At 40.3% G+C, this 27,959-nt stretch overlaps 1 protein-coding gene across 8 annotated transcripts in view; it reads right to left on the bottom strand.

The window, feature by feature from the left end:
- nrcama (neuronal cell adhesion molecule a) overlaps positions 1 to 27,959 on the bottom strand; it is a 430,696-nt gene that overhangs the window by 233,545 nt on the left and 169,192 nt on the right. For all 8 annotated transcript variants that reach the window (XM_059977833.1, XM_059977838.1, XM_059977831.1 and 5 more), the window contains exon 2: positions 19,799 to 19,875. The gene's annotated coding sequence lies outside the window, so the exon portion shown is untranslated. The remainder of the gene's footprint in view (positions 1 to 19,798; positions 19,876 to 27,959) is intronic.

Here is a 27,959-nt window from a genome sequence, read left to right as displayed (position 1 = left end):
AAATTTTTAAACAAGATATAAAGGCTTTTCAAGATTATATGGATAAGACGGATTCAGTAATTAACCAGCAGCAAGTTCTTATCGCATCTCTGCAAGAAGACGCTCGGAAATGAGATTTGATAATTGAAAAATTGTAACAGGATTTACTTTCAACCACTAAACTGGTGGAAACACTTAAAGCCAAGAGTGTCGACTTTGAGAATCGGTCCATAAGACAGAACCTAAGTATACTTGGTCTCCCGGATGGCATCGAACAAGACGACCCCCTCAAAATTCTTTGCTCAACTTTTAAAGGATACGTTCCCGTCTGTATTTCCAGATAGCCCCCCCCCCCCCGTTACTTGATCATGCTCATAGAATCAAGCGTCGATCACCGAGTGCTTCAGCTAAACCCTCAGTTGTAATTGTCCGGTTTCATTACGTATATGATAAAGAGCAACTTATTCGTGTGGTCCGGCGTGTAGGAATGGTTAAATTTCAGGATCACAATTTCCGCTTAGTAGAAGATTTTAGTCCTGAAGTAATGAAGTCAAGGCTTCTTTTTAAACCTCTGATGTCTGAACATTATGAGAAAAATCTAAAACCTGCGCTCTTATACCCTGCAAAGCTCAGAATCTCGCCGCCAAACGCTCCACGCCGCATTTTTCTTTCTACATCTGAAGCAAGAAGTTTTCTAAATGAGAACTTCCCTACTGTTACGGAATCTCATTCCTAATAAATGAAGGTTTTTGATCGTGTAAGATGGTTTTTGATTCCTCAAACCAGATTTTGCTATTATTTTTGTTCCTTCGAAGGTGTATTTTTAACCCTTCGAAGGTGAATTTTTTTTTACTAAGATGGTGGTTTTTTGGAAAAATATTTTTGGTGTTTTTTTTTAAGATGGCAATATTTTTTTTTCTCTCGTCTTCTTCCTACAATGCATCGCTTATCACAGTTTAAAAATTTGGTTTGTTTGGGTTATAACCCGATTTATAAGTTCTTAGTGATTATATTTTTTTCATTTTTTTTTACAACCAAGTATATTAAAACATTTGGTTTTTAGTATAGTCATCATAATTTTTAAAATTTGGGTGGATTTTTTTTAATATATATCCTTTATATACGGAGTGGTCTTCCGCTGATACGGGGGTAGAATTAGTTTCTTGTTTTCCTTTTCCCAGCCTATTTTTGGCTGTTGTTTTTTTTCTCTCTCTTGAGGGGGTGGGGGGTGGTCTTTTTTCTAACTCTATATTTCCCTTTCCAGTTTGTTTTAGTTTTTTCATTTGGGCTGTTTTTGAACTACAAATATGTCTATGATGTCACTTCCGGGTCCACTCTTTATTTTTGTTCCTCTTCTGGGTGCATGAGTTTATAATTTGGTTAACCCTTTTTATAACAAAGGGTTGATTTTAGAAATATGGCTCAGACCATTAATTTTGTGTCTTGGAATACTAATGGTTTAAACCATCCGATTAAATGAAAGAAGATTTTCAAAGTATTCCAAAGACTTAATGCTCATGTCATTTTTGTACAAGAAACTCATGTGAGGAAGGACGACAATTATCGCTTTTTTAGGTTTTGGTGGGGTCAACAGTACCATTCGAATTCGAATGCCAAAGTAAAGGGAGTTTCAATTTTTATTGACTCCTCTATTGCATTTGTCCAACATGATATCTTTTCGGATCCGAATGGTAGATTTTTGTTAATTACGGGCTTACTTTGTAATAAAAAGGTTGCTATGGTTAATGTTTATGCTCCAAATGTGGATTGTCCTGATTTTTTAAGTCCTTATTTACTTCTTTACCTAATCTAAATGAATATAAGTTGATAATGGGTGGTGATTTTAATTGTTGTTTAAATCCTTTGATGGACAAATCTATATCTACTCAGACTTTACCCAATAAGTCAGCCACTTGTATCAACTCTTTCATGACTGATAAGGGAGTTTTTGATATTTGGAGATTTCTGCATCCTAAGGACAAGGAGTTTTCTTTTTTCTCACATGTTTATCATTCTTATTCGAGAATTGATTATTTTTTTATTGACTCTTGTTTGATTCCTTCGGTAAATGGTTGTGATTATGATAGTATAGCTATTTCTGACCATGCTCCATTAAAACTTTCTATTAAATTTATGGATACAGTTCCTAATGCTAGACAATGGCGATTTGACTCTATATTATTGCAAGATCCGGACTTTATTAAATTTATGAATGAACAAATCGACTTCTTCTTTTCAACCAACTCCACGGAAGGTATTTCTTACAGAACACTTTGGGACACTTTTAAAGCATATATACGTGGACAGATTATCTCTTACTCTGTTGGTCTGAGAAAACGCATAAAGAAGGAAGCTCTTTTATTGGTTGATAAAATCAAAGAGATTGACAAGAAATATTTGATTACTTCTAGTAAGGAGCTTTACAAGCAAAGGGTTGAACTTCAAACAGAATATAGTTTATTACTTACATCTTCGATTGAAAATCAACTGATGAAGTCCAGATCTGATTTTTATATACATAGTGATAAATCGGGTAAACTGCTACCTAGTCAATTGAAGAATGCCTTGGTTAAACATCAAATTACTAAGATCCGTCAGCAAAATGGGGATTTGACAGTTAACCATGATGAGATAAATAAATCTTTTCAAGACTTTTATACTTCCCTGTATCATTCTGAATTTCCTCAGGATTGTGGCACCATGTGTGATTTTCTTGGGAAATGGAATTTCCCAAAATTATCACCAGATGATCTTTCAATATTGGAAACTCCTATGACTGATGCAGAAATCAAAGGGGTTATTTCCTCCATGAATTCAAGGAAAGCACCTGGTCCGGATGGGTATACAGCAGAATTTTTAAAATGTTTTTCCGTTACTCTCTCTCCTTGGTTATATAAGGTTTTTGAAGAAGCAATTAGATTGGGCAGTTTGCCACAATCTTTTTATAGAGCTTCCATTTCTTTAATATTGAAGAAAGATAAAGACCCTACTGATTGCAAATCCTATAGACCAATATCCTTATTGAATGTAGATTCCAAGATTTTTTCCAAGTTACTTGCATCCAGGTTGGAGAAGGTATTACCCCAAGTTATTTCGGAAGATCAAACCGGTTTTATTAAAAATCATTATTTTTTTAATGTTAGGAGGTTATTGAATATTGTGTATACTCCTTCACATAATATTTCAGAATGTGTTATTTCATTAGATGCGGAGAAAGCATTTGACAGAGTTGAATGGCCATACTTAATGTGTTGGAGAAGTTTAATTTTAGTCCAACATTTATTTCCTGGATTAAACTGATTTATCATACTCTAGTAGCCTCGATGTTTACTAATAATCAAAGATCTCCCTTTTTTCGTTTATTTCGGGGCACTAGACAAGGCTGTCCTCTTAGCCCACTATTATTTGATATTGCTTTAGAACCTTTGGCAATTGCTATCAGAGAATCACAGGATATTCTTGGTATTAATCGTGGGACAGATACTCATAAGTTATCTTTGTATGCAGATGATTTATTATTATTTATTTCTAATCCTGAGAAATCTATTCCTGTAGTTTTATCATTGTTGGCTCAATTTAGTGACTTTTCTGGGTATAAATTAAATCATAATAGGAGTGAATTGTTTCCTTTAAATAGACAGGTCCCAATCTATGGAAACTTACCTTTTAAATTAGTTAATGACTCTTTTATTTACTTAGGGATTAAAATTACAAAAAACCATAAAGACTTATTTAAGATTAATTTTGTACCCTTAATTGATCAGATTAAGTGCTTGTTTACTAAGTGGTCACCATTATCTTTATCTCTGATAGGTAGGATTAATGCTATCAAGATGGTTATTTTACCTAAGTTTTTATATATTTTTCAAGCAGTACCAATTTTTATTCCGAAATCTTTTATTACTAATGTTGATTCAAAAATTTCCTCATATATATGGCAGAATAAAAATCCCAGGTTAGGTAAAATATACTTACAGAAGGCAAAGAAGGAAGGTGGACTAGCAATGCCTAATTTCAGATTTTATTATTGGGCAGTTAATATTAGATATTTGATATGTTGGTTGAAAGATTGGGATGGATCTTTTAGCCCTCATTGGGTGAGCCTGGAAATTAAATCGGTACCAGGTTTTGCACTGGGTTCTATTTTGGGGACTTCTCTCCCTTTTGCTCTTTCTAAATTGCCGAAACGAATTGACAACCCGATAGTTAAACATACTTTACGTATATGGTTTCAATTTCAGAAATTTTTTGGGTTGACTCAGTTTGTTTTAAATATTCCTATTGTATCCAATTGTTTTTTCCACCCTTCAATTATAGACCAAGCTTATTCGGCTTGGAAGACTAAGGGATTACTACGGTTTTCTGATTTATTTTTGGATAATTGTTTTATGTCTAACAAATATAATTTGCCTAGATTTCATTTTTTTTTTAGATACTTACAGATTAGGATTTTTTTAAATACTGTACTTCCTACTTTTCCAAATTTTGTGTATTCAGGTATTTTGGAGAGTTTGTTTGAATTAAACCCCTTTCAAAAAGGGCTTATATCAAAACTTTATAATATAATTATGAAGATATGTTCAGAGCCCCTTTATAAGACAAAAAAATGATTGGGAAAGAGAGCTTAACCTTATTATTCCTATTGAGAATTGGGATAGAATTCTTCAATTAGTTAATACATCATCTATATGTGCCAAGCATTCATTAATACAGTTTAAGGTTGTACATAGGGCCCATATGTCCAAGGATAAATTGGCTCATTTTTATTCCTATATAAATCCTATTTGTGATAGATGTCAATCTGAAATAGCGTCTTTAACTCAGATGTTTTGGGCGTGTCCGCTTTTGAAAAAATATTGGAAAGATATTTTTAATATTATTTCTGCGGTATTGAACATTGATTTACAACCCCATCCTATTACCGCAATTTTTGGTTTACCAATGATGGACTCACTTCATTTATCTTCTTCCGCCTGTCGAATGATTGCGTTTCTTACACTAATGGCTAGAAGATCTATTTTGTTGAACTGGAAGGAAATTAATCCTCCTACTGTATTTCATTGGTTTTCTCAAACTATGTTATGTTTAAATTTAGAAAAAATTAGAAGTGGTGTATTTGATACTTCTATTAAATTTGAAAAGATATGGAGTCCATTTATTCAGTATTTTCATATGATGTAATATGACCCTGTTTCAAGCCTATTTGATTTTCCAGTTTTGATTTTATATATGTTGAGGATCGGAGTTGACGACATTGATGATTCTGTATTTTTATGAGACACTATGAACAGCCTTTTTTTTCTTTTTTCAGGTTTTCTTTTTTTTCTTTTTTCCCTCCTTATTAGCTATTAGATTATTAGATTAGGTTTTTTTTTGCATATTTCTTTTCCTTTTTCTTTTTTCTGTTTTTTTTAATTACATATTATGATATACCTAGATTTGCCTTGTTTATTTATATATTGTATCGTTCATGATTTGGGAATACTCATTTATACTGTAATCATTGCTTATGTATTCTTTCATGCGCAGTTGAAATGTGTATGTTTGTAATCCCATTATCTAGGTATCAATTGTATTTTGTTGATATTAATAACAATAATAAAAAGATTGAAAAAGAAAGTAAAATGTTGGAGCAATGGAATTCCGTAGGTGTACTCTCAGCACCAGTAACTGCTGGAGAGAAGGTAACTCAGTTCCCAATGGCTGTGAACACCCTCTATTAAAGGGAGCATGAGTGAGAAAGGGAGAAAAAGTCGAGGTACACGATAAAGATTATAAAGTTTAGCTTTCTCTGTCACAGGTACATCGAAACATACGATAAAATATGCCACTTGTGTCGAGGATGTGCCGAGGCAACTCGCTCCTGTCGCTGTGCTTCTGGCGCCAATATAGCATGCCCACAACTAACTAACTCTAACCTTGATATCTTTGGAATGCAAGAGGAAACTGGAGCACCCGGAGAAAACGCACACAGTCACAGGGACAATGTACAAACTCCTTGTAGACAGGGGTGGGGACTGAACCCTAAACTTAGAGCTGGTGCTGTAAGCATAGCGGTTGGGTGGCCCTTTAAAGGAGTGGCTGGGAAAAAAATAATGCCGCTGGAAACCATTCAGAAGACGTGGAGCTCGGGTGGTTGATAATTGGGTTGAGTTGGTAATTCACTTGCAAATGTTTCATCACCATATGAGGTGGCATCATCAGTGCACTGTTAATTGTGGCATGTCCTCTGAACGCTTGGCCTTTATATACTTTTCAATCAGCTGATCCAGTGCTATTTCAGAAACTCAATTTTGATGTGAGGAGGAAATCTCATCACTGATAGACTGTGTGGTGAACTTCATGCATTGTGGTCTGGAATTTTGCCCGCTTCAGCTCATAAATAGGATTAAGGTCTACATATTTGCTTACAGAATTGTTCATGGAAAACTACGCTTCTAGGAATTTTCTTGCATGCCGTGTGTTCATTTGTGCCATGACTTTCTCTGATGCCCAGTTGAATTTGTGCCCCTCTTGATCTCTATGGGTAGAGACTAGGGAGAGTTAGTCATGCCACTTTACAGCCAGAGAATGTTATGTCAACCAGACTGGGAGAAAACTATCCACAAAGATCCATGAACATCAACTGGCTATAACCAACTCTCCCTGGTCTCTTCCCATGAAAGTCGAGAGGAGCACAAATTCAACTGTGTGTCAGTGAAAGTCATCGTGCAAACAGACAACTCTGTAAACAAATACAGTGAAAAAACAATGCTTCTGAGCATTTGTACATTGTGTCATGAGCTACTTTACAATAACAGCACACTAACGTGACAAGCTATTACTATCATATACATCATAGAGAAAAGTCTACATTTCCCCTACAATATTTTCCATTCATGTTCCATCTCTTGCTCATCATCATCATATGCCGTGCCCAGCTTGAGCTTTGACTGCCATGGCCCACACACTCCAGTTTCAGATCAAGTGGATCAATTCATTGGTATTCATTTCTAGTCTCCATCATCATTTGTCTTTGCCTTCCTCTTGCTTTCTTCCCTTCAATCTTTCCCATAATTACCATGCATTCTAATTCCTCTTTCCTAATCACACGTCCAATGAAGTTACGTTGCCTTTTCATGATCTCATACATCATTTTTCTTTCTGTGCTTGCTCTGTTCATGACATCTTACTCAGTTCTTTTATAAATTCAACTTCTTTCCTCACAGTTCTTTATTTTTCTTAGAACCGCATCCTCCCTTTAAACCAGAAGAAAACGAGAGTAGGCATCCCTGCCTGCACAACAGTAGTGAAAGCATTCATAACACCAATGCTCTATCAAAATTCAAAGTAAAGTACATAAATGTCTCATATCTCCCAGAGGTTCATTTTCTTGCAGGCATTCACAGTAAATGCAACAGAGAAGAGTCAATGAAAATCTGCACACAAACAACCAATGTGTAAAAGAAAACAAATTGTGCAAATACAAAAAAGAAAAATATAATAATAGATAAATATTGGGAACATGAGTTGTAGACTCCTTGAAAGTGAGTCGAAGGATAATGGAGTCAGTTCCATGTTGGGGTGAGTGAAGTTGCCCACATTAGTTCAGCAGCCTTATGGTTGAGGGGTAATAACTGTTCTGGAAGCTGGAGGAATCTGGGACCCAAGGCTCCTGTACCTCCTTCACGATGGCAGCAACAAGAAGTGTGCATGGCTGGGATGGTGGGGGTCCTTGATGATGGATGCTGCTTTCTTGCAACAGTGCTCTGTGCAGATATGGTCATTGGTGGTGTGGGTTAACTTGTGATGGACTGAGCTGTATCCACTATTTTTTTGTAGGCTTCTCTGTTCTAGGGCATTGGTGTTTCCATACCAGGCTGTGTTGCAACCAGCCAGGATACACTCCACCATACATCTATACTTGTTTGTCAAAGTTTTAGATGTCATAACGAATCCTTGCAAACTTCTAAGTACAGGCACTGACGTGCATTCTCTGTAAAGACACTTACACACTGGATCCAAGGCAGATCCTCAGAAATGATAATACCAAGGAATTTAAAGTTATTGATCTTATCCACCTCTGACCTCCTGATGAGGACTGGCCTCCGGTTTCCTCAGCCTATTGTCAATAATCAGCTCCTTGGCTTTGCTGATGTTGAGTGAGATGTTGTTGTTGTCGTGGCACCATTCAGCCAGAGTTTCAATCTCCCTCTTTTATGCTGATTTATCTTCGATTCAGCCAACAAACATAAATATGGCATTGGAGCTGTGCTTAGCCTCACTGTCATAAATATAAAGCGAGTAGAGCAGGGTGCTAAGCACACAGCCCTGTGGTGCACCTGTGCTGATGTTGATTGTGGAGGAGATGTTGTTACCAATCCAATTGATTGGGGTCTGCAAGTGAGGAAATCAAAGATCCAATTGCATAACAAGCTACTGAGGCCAAGTTCTTGGAACTTGTTGATCAGTTTTGAGGAGATGGCAGTGTTGGAAGTAAACCTGTAGTCAATGAAGACCACCCTAATGTAGACACCTTTGCTGTCTAAATGTTCCAGCGTTGAGTGAAGATGCAATGAAATGGCATCTGCTGTTGACCTCAGGTCCAAGTTGCTCCTCAGGCTAGCGTTAATATATTTCATTGCTAACCTGTTAAAGAACTTCATCACAATGGATGTGTTACTGGATGATAGTCATTGAGATAAGTTATCAAGAAAGAGAATGTTCACAATTGCCCGGGGATGTTTGGAATGATCCGATACCACTCCTTTGGCTCCAACAGAGGAAAGGAAAGCTAGTGAAAGGCCCATGGCTCCTGGTACAGACACTACACAGGTCAAGTTCCAACCACTGGCCACAGGCAGAAGAGTGTGAGACTGGCTTTTCCAGTAAATCTATTCATTTCCACAGAATGGCAGAGACTTTCAACATTAGTTTCAATCTTAGCAAAGGACACAATTGTGACAAACTTGCAGCAAATCAGACATTCAGATTCCTGTTCTTAGACACTAATGTTACACCAGCCAACTGCAAATAAACACAACACCCATTTTGTCTGTTGAGGAAAGTTCACACACTGATGAATTTCTATTTCCCTAATGAAAATGTAATATTGAAATTTCTTTTTTCTTCTGATGCTATGCAGTTAAATTCACAAATAACAGTAACAAACTGCACTTACATAATGCAATAAAAACAACACAATATTACTATCAGAAATAAGTGTATCATGCTGTCACAGAGAAATACAAGGAAAGGTGCCCAAAAGCTTATCAAGTACTGACAGAGAGTACCAGGCTGAGATGTTGACCGTTTATTCTTCTCCATAGATGCAGTCTGACCTGGTGAGTTCTGCCACACTTTGTGTCTATTGTTCAAGATATCCAGTAGCTGCAGAACCTCAAGTTTCACCTCTCAGGTTTTTGGGGTGTAAGATCCTGTTCGTGAAGGGCTTCTTTCTTAACTCCCCAAACTTGCCAAGAGCAGATTCTGGGCAGTGGAAGTCAACTCATATTACAAAATGGTTGAGAAGCTCTTTCAACAGTTGACCTCAGTAAACTCAAAAGAAATCTGCAATAGAACAAAATTCATCGGCTTAGATTTATCTGCAAGTACTGAAGGGTTGGTGCATATTTTTAATGTACTTTTGGCCAAAGGCATGTACTCATGTTTTATACATGGTTAGCCTTGGTTAAAATCCTGATGGAATCTCCATAGGGTAGGTCAGCTACCAAGTAGATCACGCTATAATCTTATGCTGGATGGTTGATGCTGATGTAGCAATAAATATAAGGTCAACACAGACAGTTAGAGGAACAATCTGCTGGAGAAACTCGACAGATCAAACAGTATTGTAGGGGCGTTGGGGTGGAATTGTTGAAGTTTCAGGTCAAAATTCTGCTTCAGGACTGGTCAGATTGTATCACGAGGTGCACTGAAGAAATTCCACAAGTTTACAAATCAGACAGCTGAAATTCTAAAGTGGAAACTTGTGATAGTGGCAGAGTCACGAAGGTTGAAATAATATTCTTTTGCTAATTAACTTCTAATCTTGACTCTGAAGCCCACAACCAATTAAGATAAATAAATGAACTAGTTTTGGGAACAGAAATACTAAGGCAATTAATTGGAGATCCTCGAGAGTTTGCACATTGGTAATTAACACAAGGAAGGTTTCTATTATATTAAGGGGCAATCTTTCAAGATGGAAATATTTGCTCACTTGTTAACAATTATGTGCCTGAAGTAGCTTAACCTGGAAGAACAAGCTTTCAGGGAACATCTCACATCCAATCTAACATATCCACAAGCAAAGCTGGCAGCCACCAACAGCTTTCTCTTTAGGTATACCGCAAGTTTAAAGACTTCTAACTCTGTTGGAATCTAATGATCTGAACTCATCATTAAGGACCTCCAACATGGAGGAGATGCTCTTTCCTCATTACTACCATCAGACAGGAGTTACAGGAGTCTGAAGACGCGCACACAACGTTTTAAGAACAGCTTCCTCCCCTCTACCATCAGATTTCTGAACGAACAATGAACCAACCTAGGAACACTACCTTACTATCGTTTGCTCTCTTTGCACTACGTACTTAATTGAATATATAGAGACAGAGACATAGAGAGATAGCGAGTAACTTTTGTAACTTATAGTACTTTTTATGTATTGCATTGTATGGCTGCCAAAAAAACAGCAAATTCTGTGACAATATGTCAGCGATAATAAACCTGATTCTGATTGTTTTTCATGGGAACCAATGTATATAGAGTTAGCGGGTGTTTGGTTGTATCAAACCTAACAAATCATCAAGGCATGCCAATGCTGGTGACTGATATCAAATAAGACAGATGCTGCAGTACGAATATCAAAACATCAATCCGGGGTAGCTTGAAAACAAGACTGATGGTAATTGTGGGATGTATTTCTCTGTTGTATGAGACTGAGGCAGACAGAGCAGGACAGATGATTTGATGCAATTACTCTGGAGAAAGTGTTTGCTGAAGAAATTTTCTTCCTTTTGTTCCACTATCAAGTCAGTCTGAACATGCAGAGCAGCTAACTGGCAGTGAACACACAAGGCTTTTCTTAGTCATGCTGCCCAGTTTCTTTGATATTTGGCTGAAGCAATCCTTCACTCTCAGTTAATCCTACACAAAATCCATCAACTCAATTGAATTCAGCAAAGTAATCTCACTCAGCTCGAGGCCTCTGGGCAAATTTTATGAAGGCGTCAGGGGTTGCACAAGAACTTTTTGATGAAGGGCATCACCTTCCTGCTGGACATCCACAATAATCTGAGCCAAATAGTTTTCCTGGAATTGGTTACGTTTCCCCAAGGTGCCTGTCAAAGTGTTAGAATGCCTTGCTATTTTCTGGGTTGCAGTGAAATTCTTCTTGGCCTTTATGTAGTCACAGTAGTAAAGCAAAGCGCACTCTTGAAAAACAGGCTGCCTTACTCCTGTTTGACCACCTGCTCATTTTCTGGATAAACCTGCAACCAGACAGCAGAGCTGGGAAAACTTTAAGGCTGCGGCATAATTCTTATGCACAGATTCAGTATCAAGTTTATTATCACTGACATATCTTGTGAAATTTGCTGTTTGGCAGCAGCAGATCAGTGCAATACTGGTTCCTTAAGGCAGTGGTCCCCAACCACCAGCATGTGCTACTGGGCCGCAAGGAAACGATATGATTTGGCGATATGAAACGATATCAGTCAGCTGCACCTTTCCTCATTTCCTGTCATGCCCAATATTGAACTTGAAAGCACGCGAGGTCGTCAGTTGCCTAAACACAGTGATACCCTTGCGCCAGGGATCACTGGTTGGCCTCAGGCAACCGGCCACTTCGCACAGCCGGCGAGAAGTGCCGATGCTACTGGCCTGGAGCGCGGACAGATGGGCGTCACCTCTAAACCTGTTTAGCACACCGAATGTTCGTGGGGAACCCGGTGCTAAAATACTCGCAGACAACCTAATTCAGGCTCAGGGTTTTGTAAGCAGCAGAGCAGCTACCTCGCTGTGATCGACTGAAAGTCATCCCTCAAGCCAAACTTTTGTCGACCGCTCTCTCCAGACTGCGACTGCCACTGCTCTGCTACGGGAACCTCCGGCCCTTACCTTGTCTTCTCACTGGTGTGTTGCAATGATTTTATATGTTCATACGAGGAAAATATGCACTGTGTGTTTAATATCCAAACATTACTTAAAATGTTATGATGTTATTGACTTATAAGTGACTTATAATTGACTTATCACTATATTCATGCGAGGAAAATATGCGCTGTGTGTTTAATATTAAATTTGTTAGATAAACCCTTTTAGAAATGAAATTGAGTGCATTAGCCAATTATAAGTGATTTATACTTGACTCATCACCTATATTCCGGTCGTGATTAACAACCCCACCCCCCGTCGGCCGGTCCACAAGAATATTGTCAATATTAAACCAGTAAGCAGTGCAAAAAAGGTTGGTGACCCCTGCCTTAATATTGACAATATTCTTGCGGACCAGCGGACCGGAGGTGGGGGTGTTAATCACGACCGGAATATAGGTGATGAGTCAACTATAAGTCATTTATAAGTGGCTAATACACTCAATTTCATTTCTAAAAGTGTTTATCTAACAAATTTAATATTAAACACACAGCGCATATTTTCCTCGCATGAATATAGTGATAAGTCAATTATAAGTCACTTATAAGTCAATAACATCATAACATTTTAAGTAATGTTTGGATATTAAACACACAGTGCATATTTTCCTTGTATGAACATATAAAATCATTGCAACACACCAGTGAGAGGACAAGGTAAGGGCCGGAGGTCCCCGTACTGGGGCCGCAGTGGTCGCAGTCCGGAGAGAGCAACCAACCGAACAAGGAGTGCAACAGGGCACGCGCCCACCCCCCCCCCCCCCCCCGTAGATAAGTAGGACCTATCAGCCGACAAAAGTTTGGCTCGAGGGATGACTTTCAGTAGATCACAGCGAGGTAGCTGCTTTACTACTTACGAAACGCTGAACTCGAATTAGGTCATCTGCGAAGATTTTAGCACCGGGTTCCCCATGAACATTCAGTGTGGTAAACGGGTTTAGAGGCGGCGCCCATCTGTCCGCACTGCAGGCCAGTAGCAACGGTACTTCTCGCTAGCCGCGCGAGGCGGCCGGTTACCTGACACCAACCAGTGATCCCTGGCACGAGGGTATCACTGCGTTTAGGCGACTGATGACCTTGTGTGCGTTCAAGTTCAACAGTGGGCGTGACAGGGAATGAGGAAAGGTGCAGCTGACTCATATAATTTCATATCGCCAAATCATATCGTTTCCTCGCGGCCCAGTAGCACACGCTTTGCGGGCCAGTACTGGTCTGCGGTCCGGTAGTTAGGGACCACTGCCTTAAGGCTGTTATAGCTGGGGGTGGTAATGGGGCAAGCTCGCTCTACCTAGTAAATGCTCCCAATGGCGTTCTCCTCAAGTAGCCTCTGACAACAAAGTCCAGCTCCTAGCCTTCATGTGTGGCTCAGCGACTAAGCCTGGCGGAACCAGGCTATCTACTGACAGGTGAAGGCGGGTTAATAGCACCTTAAAACTAGACACTGCAGGCAGATGGGGCTCATCAGCTGTGGTTGGCAGCTCATCTAGGGAAAGGAAAACTCCGACTTCCAACCTCTGCTGCCTTGAGGCTGTACCCACTCATGGGATAGCCCTCAAGAGAAAACCCGGAGCTGGCTTCCCCAAGACAGTCCTGCATTGAGCTCAATGCTGACTGGCAACTCCTGCAAAGCTGCTGGTACCATACAGTATCGGTCTCTGCCGTTCCTATGGGTTCATCAGGTGCATGGAAAGGGGGAACTTGCTATACTGGGCTACAGTTTGCTCTCCGTATCATACTGCCCAGATATGCATATCCAGGCAGCTAGGACACAATAGCCATGGGCAACTCTGACTGATGGAAGGCCCTCACCTCACAGTGCAATACATAAAATTTAGCATAAATTACCATAAGATATAGGAGCAGAATTTTAGGCCCTTTAGCCCATTGAGACTGCTCTACCATTTTATCATTGCTGATCCAATTTTCCTCTCAGCCCAAATCTCCTGACTTCTCCCTGTATCCCTTCATACCTTGACTGATCAAGAAACTTATTAACCTCTGCCTTAAATAAAATATAAACACTCGGCCTCCAGAGTTGCCTGTGGCAAAGAATTACGCAGATTCACCACTCCATCTAAACAAATTCCTCCTCATCTCCATTCTAAAATTACGCTCCTCTATTCTGAGACTGTATCCTCTGGTTTTAGACTATCCCACCCTAGGAAACACCCTCTCCACATCGACTCTGTCAAGGACTTTCACCATTTAAAAGATTTCAATTAAGTCACTCCTCAGTCTTCTGAATTCTAGTGACAACAGGCCCATCAAAGACTCTTCATATGAGAAGCCATTCAATCCTGGAATCATTTTTGTAAACCTCTTTTGAATCTTCCCTACTTTCAGCATATCCTTTCTAAGATAAGGGGCCCAAAACTGCTCACAATACTCCAGGTGAGACTTCATCAGGGCTTTGTAAAATCTTAGCATTATGTCCTTGCTTTTATATTCTAGTCTTCTTGAAATGAATGCTAACATTGCAATTGCCTTCCTTACCACTAACTCAACCTGCAAATTAATCTTTATGGAATTCTGACAAGGACTCCCAAGTCCCTTTGTGCCTCAGTTTTTTTGTATTTTCTCTCCATTTAGAAAATAATCAATCCTTTCATTTCTTCTATCAAAGTGCATGACAATACAGTTCCTAACACTGTATTCCATCTGCCATTTCTTTGTCCAAACTTCTAATGTCTAAATCACTCTGTAGCTGCTCTACTTCCTCCAAACTAACTGTCCTTTCACTTATCTTCATATCATCTGCAAACTTTGCAACAAAGCCATCAATTCCATCATCTGAATCATTGACATTTAACATAAAAAGAATCAGTTCCAACAGAGATCCCTGTAGAACACATTTAGTCACCGGCAACCAGCCAGAAAAGGCTCCTTCATTCCCACTCTTTGCCTCCTGCCAATCATCCATTGCTTTATCCATTCTAGAATCTTTCCTGTAATACCAAGGGCTCATAGATTGTTCAGCAGCCATATGTGTGGCACCTTATCAAAGGCCTTCTGACAATCCATGTGCACAACATCAACCAATTCTACTGCTTGTTATTTCTTCAAAGAATTCCAAAAGATTTTTCAGGCAAGATTTCCCTTGAAGAAACCATGCTGATTACAGCCTATTTTATCATGTGCCTGTGGTGAACTACATATACCTGTCTGGACACGCCCCCTGCTGACTGCTCCTGTGGCTCCTCCCACAGACCCCTGTATAAAGGCGATCAAGGCCTGAACCCGGCCTCTCAGTCTCCAGGATGTAGTATGGTGGTCACTCACTACTTGTTCCTTCTTCCAGTCAATAAAAGCCGATATCTTGCCTTACGTCTCAGAGTGAGTTATTGATGGTGCATCAGTGCCTATTTTATCTTGGAGTGCCCTGAGACCATCCTTAATGAGCCACACTCACATCCCAACCTACATCAATGGAGCTGTAGTGGAGTGCATATCAAGCTTCAAATTCCTTGGTATCCACATTTCCAAGGATCTCATCTGATCCATGAACTCCTCCATCCTGATCAAAAAGGCTCAACAGCACCTTTATTTCCTGAGGAGCATCAAGAAAGTTCACCTCTGTCCCAGGATACTGACGGACTTTTACCGCTGTACCATTGAGAGCGTACTCACCAACTGCATCTCAGTGTGGTATGGCAATTGTTCCGTATCAGACCGCAAAGCACTCCAGCATGTGGTGAAAACTGTCCAGTGGATTACTGGCACCCAATTGCCCACCATTGAGAACATCTACCATAAACGCTGCCTGGGGAGGGTGAAAAGTATTATCAAGGATGCATCTCACCCTAACCATGGACTTCTTACTCTCCTCCCATCCAGTAGGTGCTATAGGAGCCTCTGCTCCCACACCAGCAGGCACAGGAAGAGCTTCTTCACTGAGGCTGTGACCCTGCTGAACCTCACATCACAGCGCTAAGCAGTATTGCACCCATATTGTAGTGTCTCAGTACTTTTATATTTGTGTGCTGTAGCACTTACTTTTTATTTACAGATATTTTGTAAGTAACACTATTCTTTGCATTTCTGGTTAGATGCTAATTGCATTTCATTGGCTTTTTATCTGTACTCGGCACATTGACAATAAAGTTGAATCTAATCTAATAATCAACAACATCTTCCCATCTACTAAGGTCAGACTAACTGGCAAATAGTTTACTGTCTTCTGCTTCTCTCCTTTCTTGGAGAGTGTAGTGACAATGCAATTTTCCGGTCTTCTAGAACCATTCCAGAACCTAGTGATTCCTGAAAGATAATTACAAATGCCTCTACAATGCCTTCATCTCAGCCACCACTTTCATCACACTGGGATGTACGCCATCTGGTCCAAGTGACTTATCTGCCTTCAGACCTTTCAGTTTCCCCAAGAACCTTCTTTCTAGTTCACACACTCGATAACTGGAACTTCCACCCTACTGCTAGTGTCTTCCACAGTGAAGACTGATGCAAAATACTTCTTCAGTTCATCTGCCAATTCATTGTCCCCCATTACTACCTCTCCCGCATCGTTTTCCAGCAGTCAAATATCCACTCCCACCTCTCTTTTACACTTTACGTTTCTGAAGAAACTTCTGGTGTCCTCTTTAATATTATTGGCTAGCTTACTTTCATATTTCATCTTTTTCTTCTTAATAACTTTTTAAGTTGCCTTCTATCAGTTTTTAAAAGCTTCCTAAACCTCTAACTTCCCACTACATTTTGCTCCATGCCCTCTCTTTGGCTTTTATGTTGGCTTTTATTTCTCGTTAGCCACAGTTGTATTATCTTTCTTTTAGAATATTTCTTCCTCTTTGGAACATATATATCCTGTGCCTTCTGAATTGCTTCTAGAAATTCCAGCCTTTGCCAGTGTTCTTTTCTAACCACTCTGGCCAACTCCTCTTATTCCCTTTACTCCACTATAATACTAATACATTTGACTTTAGCTTCCCCTTCTCAAAATTCAGGGTGAACTCAATCACATTATGATCACTTCCCTTAAGGGTTTTTTAACCTTCAGCTCTCTAATCAATTCTGATTCATTACACAACACCCAAACCAGAATAGTTGATTCCCTAGTGGACTCAATCACGAGCTGCTCTATAAAACTATCTCATAGGCACTCTAGAAATTCCCCCTCCTGGAATCCAGCACCGACCTGATTTTCCCAATCCACTACCTGAGTTTCATGACTATTGTAACACTATTGTAACACCTCCCTTTGTGCGTGCATTTTCTATCTCCCGTTGTAACTTGTAGACCATATCCTTACCACTGTTTGGGGGGTCTGTATACAAGTCCTATTAAGGTATTTTTACCCTTGCAGTTCCTTAGCTCTATCCACAATGATTCAACACCTTCCAACCCTGTATCACCTCTTTCTAATGATTTGATTTGATTTTTTACCAACAGAGCAACCCCACCCCTCTACCTTCCCTTTTGATACAAAGTGTATCCTTAGACATTAAGGTCAGCTATAATCTTCTTTCAGCTATTAGTCAGTGATGCCTACAATATCATATCTGCCAATCTGCAACTGAGCTGTGTTCATCTACCTTATTCCGTATACTGCACACATTCAAATATTCGCTTTCACATTCAGTCCTGAACTCACCCTTTTTGATGTTGCCCGCCTTTTACATTGCAACTCATTCTGTTGACTGCAACTGCCCCATCAACGGACTCTCCTCACTACTCATTGCCTGTTTGTAACCCAGCTACCTCACCTTCAGCACTATTATCCGCCTTTCCTATGATACTTCTTGGAAATACATTTAAAATGTTGATAAATTGTGCAAAAATAGTGAGGTAATGTTTATAGATTCATGCACCGTTCAGAAGTCTGATGACAGAAGGAAAGAATCTGTTCCAAAAAAGTTACGTCTTCAGGCTCCAGTACCTCTTCTCTGATGGTTACAACCAATTCTCATGCATAAAAGTAGAAAACGGCCAAAATACTCAAGAAAATATTCAAAATAAATTTTATTATCAGAGCACTTACATGGCACCACATACTACCATGAGATTTATTTCTGATGAGAGAACATTTGCGGTGTGAGGAAAACAATTTACATTTCGGATCAATGACCTTTAATCAGTGGTCACTGACCTGAAATATTAACTCTGTTGCTCTCATCATGGGTGCCAACTGCCCGGCTGAGTGCTTCCTGCTTTTATTTCAGATTTGAAGCACAAATTACTTCTGTGCTTTTCAATAACTTCCTGTGTTACTTGTACCACTTCCACTATCTCTTCCCAGGCAAAAAAAGCTCCTTAATGGTACTGGATTGGCAGCAATAACTTCCGCCTTCAGAAGCAGTTTGCAAGTTAGTAAAAGTCCAGGAACGATTACAGTTGAGGTCTGTATATAAATTGTGTATTTGCATGATATTACCACTCCCATTCATGTTCCTTTACAGAGCTGCAAGCACAGTTATTTGAATGTTAAAATAGTTATCAGTTATGAATACAACAGCATGGATTTTTCAGGCCTTTCCCATATACATAAAAGTTTGTCCACAAGCATTTACCAAACCCTCAAATGTAAATGCTTTGAATGAAAGAAATGCACACAAAACATTTTCAATTCATCAATGTGATTGTGCACAACACTTCTGGTTAATTCTCCACAAAAAACTCAATCATCCACCCAAGTAATGAAAAGATTCCATCCTTGTTGCTTGTTTCAAGTTCAACAACTCTGTCCCAAAAACTCCATCCTCTCTCTGCTATTATTTCAAACACCCAACACCACAGCAGACTGGAAGTACAACAGTGTAATCATTTCCTGCACCGCACAAATCTTAACAAATTTATTGCAACGGACATAAAGGACCAACACCCATTCAGGCCATGCTCTCTTCTTGCCACTGCAATCAAGAAGGTGGTACAGGAGCCTCAGGACTCACACCATCACCTTTAGGAACAGTTATTACTCCTCATGCATCAGGCTCTTGAACCAAGGGGTTCATTCAGCTTCACTTGCCTCATCACTGAACTGTTACCACACCCTTTGGGCACACTTTCAAGGATTCTTCATTCCATTTTCTCATTTTTTATTGCTTTTTTTTTCTCTTCTGTATTTGCACAGTTTCTTGTCTTTTGCACATTGGTTGTTTGTCCGCCCTATTGAGTGCAGAATTTCAGTGATTCTATTCTGGTTCTTGTATTTACTGAATATGACAGCAAGAAACTGAATCTCAGGGTTATATACAGTGACAAACACATACCTTGATAATGAATTTACTTTGAATTTAAAAAAAAAATGCAACAATCAAGCCAACCATGATGGAGCAGACTGGAGGGGTCAAGTAGTCCAATTCTGCTCCCATGTCTTATGGGTCTTTACCGCGCATGGCAATTTATTTTATTTTTTTATTTAGAGACACAGCATGTAACATGCCCTCTGAGCCCAACAAGCCTATGTGTAATTTTAGAATGTGGGAGGAAACCGGAGCTCCCGGAGGAAATCCAATAGTGACAGGGAGAGCGTACAAGCTCCTTACAGACAGCATCAGGAATTGAACCGGGGGTTGCTGGTGCTGTAATATCTGCTATGCTACCAGGCCACCCACTGAAATCAGCTTTCACACACACACAGACGCTCAACCAAAGATTTCAAATGAAGCTGTTACTCATTCTTACACTGATTGTAATGGTGCATGGAATGAAAAGACTGTATGCACACTTACCCCAAGCTTCAAAGGTTCTGCTGTACATCCAGTCAAAAGCACCGCTTGCGGACACTGCTCATGTTAATTCAAGGAGCCTGTAAGAAGAAGCACAAACTGTTAAGGCAGAACAGGTTAAAAGAAAAAGGAGCTCAGTTATTTACCCCCAGTGGAAGGTGATTTCTAAGTGATCTGCCAGTTTCTGTTCGAAATCTACCTCCTGGATATCGGAAATCCCCAAGAGCGTGATGGGGAAATAAAATACCAAATGTACTGACATTAGTATTTAGTTAATAGATCTGTTCTTTGACATTTGCCTTCCCCACTTCTCCTTCTGCTGTAACACGGGGAGCTTCATGATGAATTGGAGGCCATCTCTCTCCTCCCTTACTGTCACTCTCTAATTAATGGACCATACAGTTTCATCTTTCCTCCCACTTAAAAAGATGTCCATACTGCAGCAGTCACATCTGCACTGTATATCTATCACTGGAATTTAGATTCATCCTAAGGGATGCCTTTGCAAGCTCACAAAAATGAAAAGAAAACATTCTGCTCCAAACCAACCTTGCTTCCAGAATTTAAGTACGGTTTTCCTCATGTTCAATGTCTTAAGTGATAAAGCAATGTTGCAATAACAAAATCTCTATCAGTATATACTCTGCGGAGGAAGGAATCTTTCTCCACTCAAACACTTGATTGCATTGTGTGAAAACATCAAATTAACTCTAATAAGGAACTAAAGACCAGCTGTCCTTTGGGAAATTGGGATTTGCAATGTAACACAGGCTCAAGAATTAATCCCACTTGCACCTTCTTGGAAAAGGAGGGAGAACAAGCCCATGCTAATGGTAAGCCAGCTGTCTGAATGAGCAACAAAACTCACAACAAGCCATGCCAGTTAGCACCTCTAATAATCAAAATGGCCAAGTTCTCAAAGACACTGCTGCCACACAAGCTCTGTAGCTAGGGGTGAGAAAAACATAGGCTCTTGTCTCAACATCAGCTCTATAGCCTCTTGAACTAAGCCCATTAATCCATCTGTTGAAGGTGAGTCTGCCTCTATTGGTAGAGTGACCATTGCCGAACCTCATGATGACAGCATAGAAGCAAAAGAGAGGGCATATAATACAGCAAAAAAGTAATGGGAAATTAAGAGGATTGGGAAGCTTTTGAAAGCCAACTGAAGACAACTAAAAAAGCAATAAGGAGAGAAAAGGTGAAATATAAAGGTGAGCTAGCCAGTAATATACAAGAGGATACCAAAAGTTTTTATAGATATATAAAGAGTAAAAGAGAGGCGAGTGTGGATATCGGACTGCTGGAAAATGACAATGGAGAGGCAGTAATGGGGGACAAAGAAATAGCAGCTGAACTAAATGAATATATTTGTGTCATTCTTCACTGTGGAATACACCAGCAGTATGCCAAAAATTTGAGAGTGTCGGGGGCAGCAGTGAGTGTGGTTGCTATTACTAAGAAAAAGGTGCTTGGGAAGGTGAAAGGTCTGAAGATAGATATGTTACCTGGATCTAATGGACTGCACCCCAGAGTTCTGAAAGAGGTAACTGAAGAGATTGCAGAGGCATTAGTGGTGAGCTTTCAAGAATCACTAAATACTGGAATAGTTCCAGAAGACTGGGAAATGGCAAATGTCACCGCATTCTTTAAGAAGGGAGGAAGGTGGAAGAAAGAAAATTATAGCCTGACATCAATAGTTGGAGTCCTTTACTAAAGTTGAGGTTTTGGGGTACTTGAAGGTACATGATAAAATAGGGCAAACTCAGCATGGTTTCCTTAAGGGGAAACATTGCCTGACCGATCTGTTGGAATCCTTCGCATAAGTAACAAGCAGGATAGACAAAGGAGAGTCAGAGGATGTTTACTTGGTTTTCAGAAGACCTTCGACAAGGTGCAGCACATGAAACTGCTTAACAAGGTAAGAGCCCATGGTATTACAATGAAGGATACCAGCAAGGATAGAAGATCAGCTGATTGACAGGAGGCAAAGAGTGGGAATACAGGGAACTTTTTTCTGGTTGGCTGCTAGTAACTAGTGGTGTTCTGCAGCGGTCAGCATTGGGACTGCTTCATTTCACATTTTATGTCAATGATTTGGATGATAGAATTGATGGCTTTGTGGCCAAGTTTATTGGAGAGTATGAAGATAGGTGAGGGGGCAGGTAGTGTTGAGGAAGCAGAGGGTCTTAGATTGGAAGAATGGGCAAAGAAATGGAGACACCTCTTTCTCCCTTATTAGGGAGAGAAAGAGCCCGTGGTAAGTCGAATACCAGGTGAACGAGTAGTCTTTGGGGTACTGCAAATCTGTGTCTTTGCTGTTGCCTTGCTCACGCTTGAGTGCTTGGTGGCGGGTGCTGATGCCTTTTTTTTTTGCAGTGGGGGGGGAGAAGGATCGTTGCTTGCTGTACTTACGTGTGGGAGGGGCTGTGGGGTTCTAACATTTAACTGTTATTCATTCTTTGGGGGAAGTCCTCTGTTTTTGTGGATGTTTGCAAAGAAAAGCATTTCAGGATGCATATTGTATACATTTCTCTGACATTAAATGTAACTTTGAAACCTTTGAGAAGTGGCAGAAGGAACATAGTGTATGAAAGTGTATGGCCAAACACTTTGGCAAAAGGAATAAAGGCAAAGACTCTTTTCAAAGTGGGAAGAAAATTCAAAAATCTGAGGTGTAAATGGACTTGGGAGCCCTTGTGAAGGATTCCCTAAAGGTTAACTTGCAGGTTGAACTGGTAGTAAGGAAGGCAAATGCAATATTAGCATTCATTCTCAAAGGACTAGAATGTAAAAGAAACAATATAATACTAAGGCTTTATAAGGCATTGGTCAGACCACACTTGGAGTATTGTGAGTAGCTTTAGGCCCCTTATCTAAGAGAAATTGTGCTGGCCTTGGAGAGAGAGCTGAGTAGGTTTATGACAATTATTCTGGGAATGAAAGAATTAACATATGAGGAGTGTTTGATGTCTCTGGGTGTCTACTTTCTGGTGTTTAAAAGCTTGGGGGGGGGGGAATCTCATTAAAACCTATCTCATATTGAAAGACCTAGACAGAGAGAACGTTTCCTATAGTGGGGAAGTCTAGGACCAGAGGGTGCAGCCTCAGAATAGAGGAACATCCCTTTTGAACAGGGATGAGGAGGAATTCCTATAGCCAGAGGGTGGTGAAACTGTGGAATTCATTACCAAAGAAGCCAAGTCATTGAGTATATTTAAAGCAGAGATTGATTGGTTCTTAACTGACAACAACATCAAAGGCTCCAGGGAGAAGGCAGGTGAACAGGGTTGGAAGGAATAATAAATCAGCCATGATGAAATGGTGGAGCGGACTCAATAAACCAAATGGCCTCATTCTGCTTTCATGTCTTACGGTCTTTTCACTTTAAGATAAGGTTCTTCTTTCACAGTGAAGGTGCCTGCTGCCATGCTGTTTGGCACATTGTTTAAATAGGATTGATTCAGAACAGTTAACACGGTTAAAAATTTAGAAGTCTTGACATTACATGGAGTGCAGCACAAGCAGACTCGACTGCACTCCATAAACTCATGCTAACTGGAAGGGTGAGAAGGGACTTAATTGAACCTTAACGATTCTGATGAGCTGGGGGGGGGGGGGGGGGGGGGGGGTTGCCGGCATAAAAAATTTAAAAAAAAAGAAAAAAAAAACGATTCTGATGGGGTCTTGATAAATAGACAGGGAGAGGACCTTTCCTGCAACTGTTTAAGGGTTCACCCTTTGAAACTGAGATAATATTGTGCCTGTGAAGGTCATGAGTCCTTCGAACACTACCTCAAAGTGTAGAAGAAGAGACAAATATTTTTGAGACAAAAGCACATAGACTGTTGATCAACAAGTGGTGAAAGTTTATCGGGAGTAGATGGGAAGGCTGAACTGAGATTACAAATAAATCAGCCTTGACCGTACTAAGCTGTGAAACGGTTTGAGTGGCTGAGCGGCCAACTGCTGCTCCGAATTTGCTCATTCATCGTCACTGTCCCATTACTACCATAACAGCGCACTAGTTCTGATAGACTATGAGCCATGCCAAGGAAACATAAATATCTCATTTTCATGTAATGAGCTGTTCAACAGCCCCAGCACAACACAGTCAATGTCAAAACCATGGGTCAGACCAGCCACAGCACTTAAGTCCAAAATGGTGACGGACTATTAAATAATCAATGTTCATTTTAGTACATCAAAAAGCTAACAGGACCAGAGTCTTCTTGAACATCTCCTCTCCAGCCCAGCATGCAAGTGCCTAGGACAAGGGCATGCAGTGATTTCAAGATGGTAAGGCGATAATTCATCTCAGATTCCTCCGAAAGTACCTCCTTTCACACAAAGAAAAATACTTGCAGACAATTCAATTCATAGCCAGAGGGGATACTGCAAAAGCCAAGAGACTCAACAACATTCTGATTGCAGAGCTGGGAGATGTTCTGGAACCATCTGGTCTCAAGCCTGGCTGTTCCAGCTCACCTCCCACAGTAAAAATCCAGGAAAAAACTTTCCATTGCTTGAGGTTGCAATCAGCTGAAAGAAATATGCCTTCTTTTCATTATTATCATTGTAGCTGGCTGGTGGCGTAGTGACATCAGCACCAGACTTTGAGGCAAATGGTCCTGGGTTCAAATCCTGCCGGCTCCTTGCATGCTTTCCATCCGTGCTGGGTCAAGCACAAAAAACAAACAAATGCTAAAGAACTGGCAAGTTGCTGCCCAATGTGCCATGAGGCACAGAGAGGTGCAACGACGACATTACTACAGTGAAGGAGGTACTGGAGCTTGAGCAACCACAGTTAGCAATTCAGAAACAACTCCTCCTCACCCATGATATTTCTGTACAGACCATGAACTCACTACCTCATTATTCACTTTTTTTTTGCGACATTTAGTTTTGTAATTTATAGCAACACGTACAAAATGCCAGAGGTCAGGCAGTATCCATGGAACCTAATGTCAGGCCGATGCTCTCCATCAGGATTGGAAAAGGGGTAAAGGCTAGAACATGGGGAGAGGGGTAGGAGTGCAAGCTGGCAAAAGATAGATGAGACCTGGTAGGGGAGAGGATGAAAAGAGCAGCCAGGAAGTGATAGTTGGAAGAGGCAAAACGTTGAAGAAATCTGATAAGAGAGGACAGTGAGCCATGGGAGAAAGAGAAGGAGGGAGAGCACCAGGGAAAGATGATGGACAGGTAAAGAGAAGAGAAGGGGTAAGAGGTGAACCAGTATTAGAAATGGAAGCAAAAGAGAAATTACCAGAAGTTAGTGAAATCAATGCTCATGCCATCAGGTTGGAAGCTACCCAAATGAAATATGAGGTGTTGCTCCTCCAACCTGATGGCAGCTTCATCATGGCAGTAAAGGAGGCCATGGACTAACATGACGGAATGGGAAAGGGAAGTAGAATTTTTGAAGGAAATGACATTTACACCAAAGGGGTTTCACAGGAGAAATGCTAACTATACCCATCCTATCTGCTTATATATTTAGCAGCATTCCTCCTGGTGAAATCTTCATTTTTACCATCCTGGATGGGATGGGAGAGGGGGTTGATTGGTGAACCACAGCCTGGAATATTAAGTAGACTGACTCTGTAAATGTAGTGGCTTCAATAACTAATTGCAAGTGCCTCACCTCCCAAAACCACTCCACAGTAGAAGGCAACCTGTCTGGAGTGTGATGGGACACTATCCACTCATCTGATGAGTGCAGTTTCACTAGTAGTCAGCAGGTTTGTCAACATACAGGACAAAGCAGTTCACTTGGATGGCATTGCAAATCACAGCCTTGAACCACTTCCTCCATCACTTCACAGAGGGCATAAACACTGAAATAGGCTGCAGCAACTCAGTGCAAATCTTTCAATAGCATTTCACACCCATAACTTTACAATACAGCACTTCTATCACAAACTATTTCACACACCAAGACCCACACCACTGTGTACTGGGAACAAACAGTGTCCCATCACCATGGGCTGTGACCTGGGGTGATACAAGAGCAGAGTATCAATAAAAACTGCTACCCACTGTCCGTCTCATTTCCAGCAGTTTATCAATCTGAAAGTAAAGAATTTACTTTTTTTTTAAAAGAAAAAGAAACAGCAATCCTCTTTTAAAAGTCCTTATTTGCTCTGGTTTCAACACCACAGGACAGAAGTTGAAAACCGCATCTAAAACAGCACTTGTGCGAATCTCCATAGAGAACCGTGACTACAGCAAAACAGCGTGACGGGCCAGCCTCCTCACAATAGATACAGTTATAAAATCCTCCTCCTTTGAATCCTCAATAGCTTCCATGCAGAACCGAAGAGGACTCTCCAGGAAGGAGAAAGGTTCCTGAAAGGGAACTGTAATGAGGGAGGGAGGGAGTCTTCCTTTGTGCTTGATGTGGACTATTGTTCTTCTAACTGAAAAGAGACGACTTGAGCTCTGATGTGAGAAGCATCGGGGGAAAGCAAGGTGGGGGGTGGGGTGACAGAAGGGAATTAAATTTGAACATCTGGATATGTAGTGGGACCCAATTGACAGGGGGAGTCACGTGAGGAAGGTCATGAATACGTCGCTTCCCCTGACTAAGATCCATTGCTGCACCACAACTACAGGCTTTACTGTTTCTGAAGATTGTAACCCCATTAACCTTACAAAATTCCAGAGAGAGTGGATCAATCTGACGAGCTGCGTCAGATAATTACCAGTTAAGATATAAAAAGATGCGAAAATTGAAAGCAAGCTGAAATGATAAATTATGACTTCTCATTTATAAAGCTATATTGTGCAATATAAAGTTAGATTGAATTGGAAATCAGTGATTTTTTTTGTAACAAATGTTCACAGAGAACAAAAAGCAGACATCAGAGAAGGAAAGGAGGATTGTCATCAGTTTTGCAATTGTATTCTTTAAAATATTATTTCCCAAATCCGCTCCGGCAGTCATTTTATGTTTAACTACAATGTGCGAATACAGTTAGCGGCACAGTGATGCAGCTCGCAGTGCCATTGCCTCACAACCCAGGTTCAATCCTGACAGTGTACGTGTGGAATGTGTATGTTTTTCCTGTGTCCAAGTGGGATTCCTCTGGTTCTCAAGTGCCCTCCACATTCTAAAAGAATGTGCCAGTTGCTGGGACAATTGGCCACTGTTAATCAACCCTCGTGTGTTGATGATTGGTTGATGGGAAAGTGAGGAGAACAAAATGTTTTACAAAAAGAATTAGAGCAAAACTGTGTGATCAGTGGTCAACAGAGACCCATTGGGTAAAAGGGCCTGTCCCGTGACTCTACAAATAATCAGAATCAAAATTAATATCACCGGCAAATGTCGTGAAATTTTGTTGCATTTGTGGCAGCAGTATATTAGGAAATAACATGAATTACAGCGTATCTACATATTTATATAAAGTAACTAGTTAAATTAAATAAGCAGTCCAAAAATAGAAACAAAAAAGTAGTGAGATAGTGTTCATGGGTTCAATTTCCATTCAGAAATTAAATGGCAGAGGGGGAAAGTAGTTCCTGAATTTCTACGCATGTGCCTCCAGGTGTCTGTACCTCCTTCCCGATGGTAGCAATGAGAACAGATCAAGTCTTGGGTGATAGGTATCCTTAATGATGGATGCTGCCTTTTTGAGGTGTCGCTCTTTGAAGATACCATGGAGGCTAGTGCCCACAATGGAGCTGACTAAGTTTACAACCCTCCTCATCTTATTTCCAATCATGTGCAGTCGCCCCCACCACCCGCACCAGACAGTGATGCAGCCAATTAGAATGCTCTCCAGCTGTGGAAATTGTGAGTGTCTTTGGAGAGATAAGAAATAACAAGGAAGATCAGAGGAAAGCCTAAACCTTACACAACCACAGAATGCACGTGTATACACGACAAGTTTTAGTTCTATTCTGGCTAGACCATTGGTAGCACATGTGGACATACAACAGCTTTTACATGGAGCATCTAAACCGGCACAGAACAATGATCCAAATTCAATGAGAAAAGGCTGTCAACCTGAAATGTTAGTCTTGCTTTTCTCTGCCCTGAAACTGCTTAACCTGCAGTTCCCTTCCAGCACTTCACTATTTTATTTCAGAGCAAAAGCAACAAGCTCAAGGGTCTAAATTGCCACATCTTGCAGAGATCTCTCTATACGATTCCGAAGTC

This window comes from Hypanus sabinus, chromosome 8, assembly GCF_030144855.1.
Source record: "Hypanus sabinus isolate sHypSab1 chromosome 8, sHypSab1.hap1, whole genome shotgun sequence".
Taxonomy (NCBI): Eukaryota; Metazoa; Chordata; class Chondrichthyes; order Myliobatiformes; family Dasyatidae; genus Hypanus; species Hypanus sabinus.
Note: the sequence above shows the minus strand (reverse complement) of the source record. Positions and strands in the feature narration are given on the sequence as shown.